The 6,610-nt window shown below is 38.4% G+C and overlaps 1 non-coding gene across 1 annotated transcript; it reads right to left on the bottom strand.

Moving 5' to 3' along the window:
- Positions 1-3,376: 3,376 nt before the first annotated feature.
- Positions 3,377-3,484, bottom strand: LOC148546590 (small nucleolar RNA R71). Its single transcript, XR_015902003.1, has one exon. It is a non-coding gene; the product is annotated as a small nucleolar RNA R71 (small nucleolar RNA).
- Positions 3,485-6,610: the final 3,126 nt, after the last annotated feature.

Consider the following 6,610-nt stretch of genomic DNA (forward strand, 5'->3'; position numbering starts at 1 on the left):
TACTAGTGTATTAGACATCTTGGGACGTCTGGTTCTTAGATCATGGGGGCTGGCCATTCGGCCATGCCTGAACCTTTCACTTATGTATTTTCAACGGTAGAGTTTATACACTCCATAGATTAAGGGGTGGAGCTCTACTGTTCCTCAAAGATTAATGCAAAGTACTACTGTTTTTCTATTTCAATTCAACTTGTTCCGCTTCTAAGATGTTCATTCGCACTTCAACCTGAATGTGATGAACGTGACAATCATCATCATTTCCTATGAACGCGTGCCTGACAACCACTTCTGTTCTACTTTAGATTGAATGAGTATCTCTTGGATCTCTTAATCAGAATCTTCGTGGTATAAGCTAGATTGATGGCGGCATTCATGAGAGTCCGGAAAGTCTAAACCTTGTCTGTGGTATTCTGAGTAGGACTCTGGGATTGAATGACTGTGACGAACTTCAAACTCGCGAGTGCTGGGCGTAGTGACAGACGCAAAAGGAGGGTGAATCCTATTCCAGTATGATCGAGAACCTCAGATGATTAGCCGTGCTGTGACAGAGCATTTGGACCATTTTCACAAGAGGATAGGATGCAGCCATTGACAAGGGTGATGCCTCCAGACGATTAGCCATGCAGTGACAGCGCATCGGACCATTTTCCAGAGAGGATTAAAAGTAGCCATTGACAACGGTGATGTCCTTACATAAAGCCAGCCATGGAAAGGAGTAAGACTGATTGGATGAAGACAGCGGGAAAGCAGAGATTCAGAGGAACGAAAGCATCTCTATACGCTTATCTGAAATTCTCACCAATGAATTACATAAGTGCTTCTATCCTTATTTTCTATCTATTTATTATTTATGTTCAAAAACTCCATAACTATTTTATATCCGCCTGACTGAGATTTACAAGGTGACCATAGATTGCTTCATACCAACAATCTCCGTGGGATCGACCCTTACTCACGTAAGGTTTATTACTTGGACGACCCAGTGCACTTGCTGGTTAGTTGTATCAAAGTTGTGAGTGAAAAACGATTTATTAAGACATGCGTACAGAGTTTCTGGCGCCGTTGCCTGAGATCACAATTTCGTGCACCAAGTTTTTGGTGCCGTTGCCGGGAATTGTTCGAGTTTGAACAACTGACGGTTCATCTTGTTGCTCAGATTAGGTAATTTTCTTTTTGTTTTATTTTCAAAAAAAAAATTTTCAAAAATTTCTCCTTTGTTTTCGAAAAAAATTTTAGAATAAAAATGTTTTCAAAAATATATTTTTCTTCAGAATTTTTAAGAATGAATTCTAGTGTTTCATGAAGCATGTTGAAGCTTGGCTGGCTGTAAAGCCATGTCTAATTCTTTTGGATAGGGAATGTCAGGCGTGTCATGTCTGAGTTACATACTAAAGCTTGGCTGGCTATTAAGTCATGTCTGACCCTTTGATTGGAGCTTTAGTTTAAAGAGCATAAGATTCCTGGAATTCATATTAAAAATTTTGGAATCCTTATTTTTCTTTTTCAAAATGATTTTCGAAAAAAAAATTAAAAGAAAATACAAAAAAATTCATAAAATCGTAAAAAAAAAATATATTTTTTGTATTTCTTGTTTGAGTCTTAAGTCAGATTTAAAGTTTGGTGTCAATTGCATGTTCATCTTGCATTTTTCGAAAAATTCATGCATTCATGGTGTTCTTCATGATCTTCAAGTTGTTCTTGGTAAGTCTTCTTGTTTGATCTTGATGTTTTCTTGTTTTGCATCTTTTCTTGTTTTTCATGTGCATTTTTGCATTCATAGTGTCTAAACATGAAAGATTTCTAAGTTTGGTGTCTTGCATGTTTTCTTTGCATATAAAAATTTTCAAATATAAGTCTTGATGTTCATCATGACGTTCAAAGTGTTCTTGGTGTTCATCTTGACATTCATAGTGTTCTTGCATGCATTCATTGTTTTGATCCAAAATTTTCATGCATTGAGTCTTTTTCATGTTTTTCCCTCTCATCAAAAAAAATTTTCAAAAATCAAAAAATATCTCCCCCTTTTTCTCTCATAAATTTCGAAAATTTGGATTGACTTTTTCAAAAAATTTTAAAATCTAGTCGTTTTTATGAGTCAAATCAAATTTTCAATTTTTATCTTTTTCAAAATCTTTTTCAAAAATCATATCTTTTTCACTTTTCTTATTTATTTTCGAAAATTTTTAAAATATTTTTCAAAAATCTTTTTCTTATCTTTATCTCCTAATTTTCGAAAATAACATCATCAATTAATGTTTTGATTCAAAAAAACTTCAAGTTTGTTACTTACTTGTTAAGAAAGATTCAAACTTTAAGTTCTAGAATCATATCTTGTGATTTCTTGTGAATCAAGTCATTAATAGTGATTTTTAAAATCAAATCTTTTTCAAAACTAATTTTAATCATATCTTTTCAAAAATATCTTCTTATCTTATCTTTTTCAAAATTTGATTTCAAAATATCCTTTCTAACTTCTTATCTTCTTATCTTTTCAAAATTGATTTGCAAATTTGTTTTAACTAACTAACTAACTTTTTGTTTGTCTCTTATCTTTTTCAAAACTATCTAACTAACTCTCTCTCTCTAATTTTCGAAAATATCTTCCCTCTTTTTCAAAATTTCTTTTTAATTAATTAATTATTTTAATTTTTTATTTTAATTTTCGAAAATTACTAACCTTTTTCAAAAACAATTTTCGAAAATCACTAACTCTTTTTCAAAAATTATTTTCGAAAATTCTCTTTCTCTCTCATCTCCTTCTTTTCTTCTACTCACACAGGGACCTCTATACTGTGGTAAAAAGGACCCCTATTATTATTATTTTTCTGTCCCTCTTTTTCATATGAGCAGGAGCAAGGACAAGAACATTCTTGTTGAAGCAGATCCAGAACCTGAAAGGACTCTGAAGAGAAAACTAAGAGAAGCTAAATTACAACAATCCAGCAAGCACCTTTCAGAAATTTTCGAACAAGAAGAGGAGATGGCAGCCGAAAATAATAATAATGCAAGGAGGATGCTTGGTGACTTTACTGCACCTAATTCCAATTTACATGGAAGAAGCATCTCCATTCCTGCCATTGGAGCAAACAATTTTGAGCTGAAACCTCAATTAGTTTCTCTGATGCAGCAGAACTGCAAGTTTCATGGACTTCCATCTAAAGATCCTTTTCAGTTCTTAACTGAATTCTTGCAGATCTGTGATACTGTTAAGACTAATGGAGTAGATCCTGAAGTCTACAGGCTCATGCTTTTCCCTTTTGCTGTAAGAGACAGAGCTAGAATATGGTTGGACTCTCGACTTAAGGATAGCCTGAACTCTTGGGATAAGCTGGTCAAGGCTTTCTTAGCCAAGTTCTTTCCTCCTCAAAAGCTGAGCAAGCTTAGAGTGGATGTTCAAACCTTCAGACAGAAAGAAGGTGAATCCCTCTATGAAGCTTGGGAGAGATACAAAGGACTGACCAAAAAGTGTCCTTCTGACATGCTTTCAGAATGGACCATCCTGGATATATTCTATGATGGTCTGTCTGAATTAGCTAAGATGTCATTGGATACTTCTGCAGGTGGATCCATTCACCTAAAGAAAACGCCTGCAGAAGCTCAAGAACTCATTGACATGGTTGCTAATAACCAGTTCATGTACACTTCTGAATGGAATCCTGTGAATAATGGGACGCCTATGAAGAAGGGAGTTCTTGAAATTGATACTCTGAATGCTATATTGGATTAGAATAAAATATTGACTCAGCAAGTCAATATGATTTCTCAGAGTCTGAATGGAATGCAAGCTGCATCCAACAGTACTCAAGAGGCAACTTCTGAAGAAGAAGCTTATGATCCTGAAAACCCTGCAATAGCAGAGGTAAATTATATGGGTGAACCTTATGGAAACACCTATAATCCATCATGGAGAAATCATCCAAATTTCTCATGGAAGGATCAACAAAAGCCTCAACAAGGCTTTAATAATGGTGGAAGAAATAGGTTTAACAATAGTAAACCTTTTCCATCATCCACTCAGCAACAGACAGAGAATTCTGAGTAGAATCCATCTAGTTTAGCAAATTTAGTCTCTGATCTATCTAAGGCCACTGTAAGTTTCATGAATGAAACAAGGTCCTCCATTAGAAATTTGGAGGCACAAGTGGGCCAGCTGAGTAAAAGGATCACTGAAATCCCTCCTAGTACTCTCCCAAGCAATACAGAAGAAAATCCAAAAGGAGAGTGCAAGGCCATTGACATAGTCAACACGGCCGAACCTGGAGAGGAAGGGGAGGACGTAAATCCCAGTGAGGAAGACCTCCTGGGACGTCCAGTGATCAATAAGGAGTTTTCCTTTGAGGAACCAAAGGAATCTGAGACTCATCTAGAGACCATAGAGATTCCATTGAACCTCCTTATGCCCTTCATGAGCTCTGACGAGTATTCATCTTCTGAAGAGAATGAGGATGTTACTGAAGAGCAAGTTACCAAGTACCTTGGTGCAATCATGAAGCTGAATGCCAAATTATTTGGTATTGAGACTTGGGAAGATGAACCTCCCTTGTTCACCAATGAACTAAGTGATCTGGATCAACTGAGATTGCCTCAGAAGAAACAAGATCCTGGAAAGTTCGTAATACCTTGTACCATAGGCAACATGATCTTTGAAAAGGCTCTGTGTGACCTTGGTTCAGGGATAAACCTCATGCCCCTCTCTGTAATAGAGAAACTGGGAATCTATGGGGTACAAGCTGCTAAAATCTCATTAGAGATGGCAGATAATTCAAGAAAATAGGCTTATGGACAAGTAGAGGACGTGTTAGTAAAGGTTGAAGGCCTTTACATCCCTGCTGATTCCATAATCCTTGATACTGGGAAGGATGAGGATGAATCCATCATCCTTGGGAGACCTTTCCTAGCCACAGCAAGAGCTGTGATTGATGTTGACAGAGGTGAATTAGTCCTTCAATTGAATGAGGACTCCCTTGTGTTTAAAACTCAAGGACATCCTTCTGTAAACATGGAGAGGAAGCATAAAAAGCTTCTCTCAAAACAGAGTCAACCAGAGCCCCCACAGTCAAACTCTAAGTTTGGTGTTGGGGAGTCTCAACAATGCTCTGAACATCTGTGAGGCTCCATGAGAGCCCACTGTCAAGCTATTGACATTAAAGAAGCGCTTGTTGGGAGGCAACCCAATTTTTATTTATCTAATTCTATTTTTCTTGTTCTTGCATGTTTTATTAGGTTCATGATCATGTGGAGTCACAAAATAAATATAAAAATTAAAAACGGAATCAAAAATAGCAGAAGAAAAATCACACCCTGGAGGAAGACCTTACTGGCGTTTAAACGCCAGTAAGAAGCATCTGGCTGGCGTTCAACGCCAGAACAGAGCATGGTTCTGCCGCTGAATGCCCAAAATGGGCAGCATCTGGGCGTTTGAATGCCAGAATTGCACCCTGGAGAAGAGCTGGCGCTGAACGCCCAGAACAAGCATGGTTCTGGCGTTCAACGCCAGAAATGGGCAACAAATGGGCGTTCAACGCCTAGAACAAGCACCAATCTGGCGCTGAACGCCCAGAGTTGTGTGCAAAGGCATTTTGCATGCCTAATTTGGTGCAAGGTTGTAAATCCTTGAACACCTCAGGATCTGTGGACCCCACAGGATCACCTCAGGATCTGTGTACCCCACAGGATCTCCACCTACCTCCACTCACTTCTTCTCACCCCTCTTTCACACAATCCCATAAACACTCTTCCCCAAAACTCTTCACCAATCACCTCAATCTCTCTTCCCTATCACCACTTCACCACTCACATCCATCCACTCTTCCCCATAAACCTACCTCATAAACACCACCTACCTTCAAAATTCAAAATCAATTTCCCACCCAAACCCACCCTATATGGCCGAAACCTTACCCCCCCTCCCTTCCCTATATATAGCCCTCCATTCCTCCTCATTTTCACACAACACAACCCTCTCTTCCCCTTCTTGGCCGAAACACATCTCTCTCTCCCTCTCCTCCATTTCTTCTTCTTCATCATCTCTTCTTTCTTGCTCGAGGGCGAGCAATATTTTAAGTTTGGTGTGGTAAAAGCATAAGCTTTTTGTTTTTCTATTACCATTGATGGCACCTAAGACCGGAGAATCCTCTAGAAAAGGGAAAGGGAAGACAAAAGCTTCCACCTCCGAGTCATGGGAGATGGAAATATTCATCTCCAAAGCTCATCAAAACCACTTGTATGATGTTGTGGCCAAGAAGAAGGTGATCCCCGAGGTCCCTTTCAAGCTCAAGAAGAATGAGTATCCGGAGATCCGACATGAAATCCAAAGAAGAGGTTGGGAAGTTCTAACAAATCCCATCCAACAAGTCGACATCCTAATGGTTCAAGAGTTCTATGCCAAAGCATGGATCACTAGGAACCATGATCAAAGTAAGAACCCAAACCCAAAGAATTATATTACAATGGTTCGGGGAAAATACTTAGATTTTAGTCCGGAAAATGTGAGGTTGGCGTTTAACTTGCCTATGATGCAAGGAGATGTACGCCCCTACACTAGAAGGGTCAACTTTAATCAAAGGTTGGACCAAGTCCTCATGGACATATGTGTGGAAGGAGCTCAATG

The sequence above is a fragment of the Arachis ipaensis genome, chromosome B9, assembly GCF_059453495.1.
Source record: "Arachis ipaensis isolate K30076 ecotype BB chromosome B9, ASM5945349v1, whole genome shotgun sequence".
Classification (NCBI taxonomy): Eukaryota; Viridiplantae; Streptophyta; class Magnoliopsida; order Fabales; family Fabaceae; genus Arachis; species Arachis ipaensis.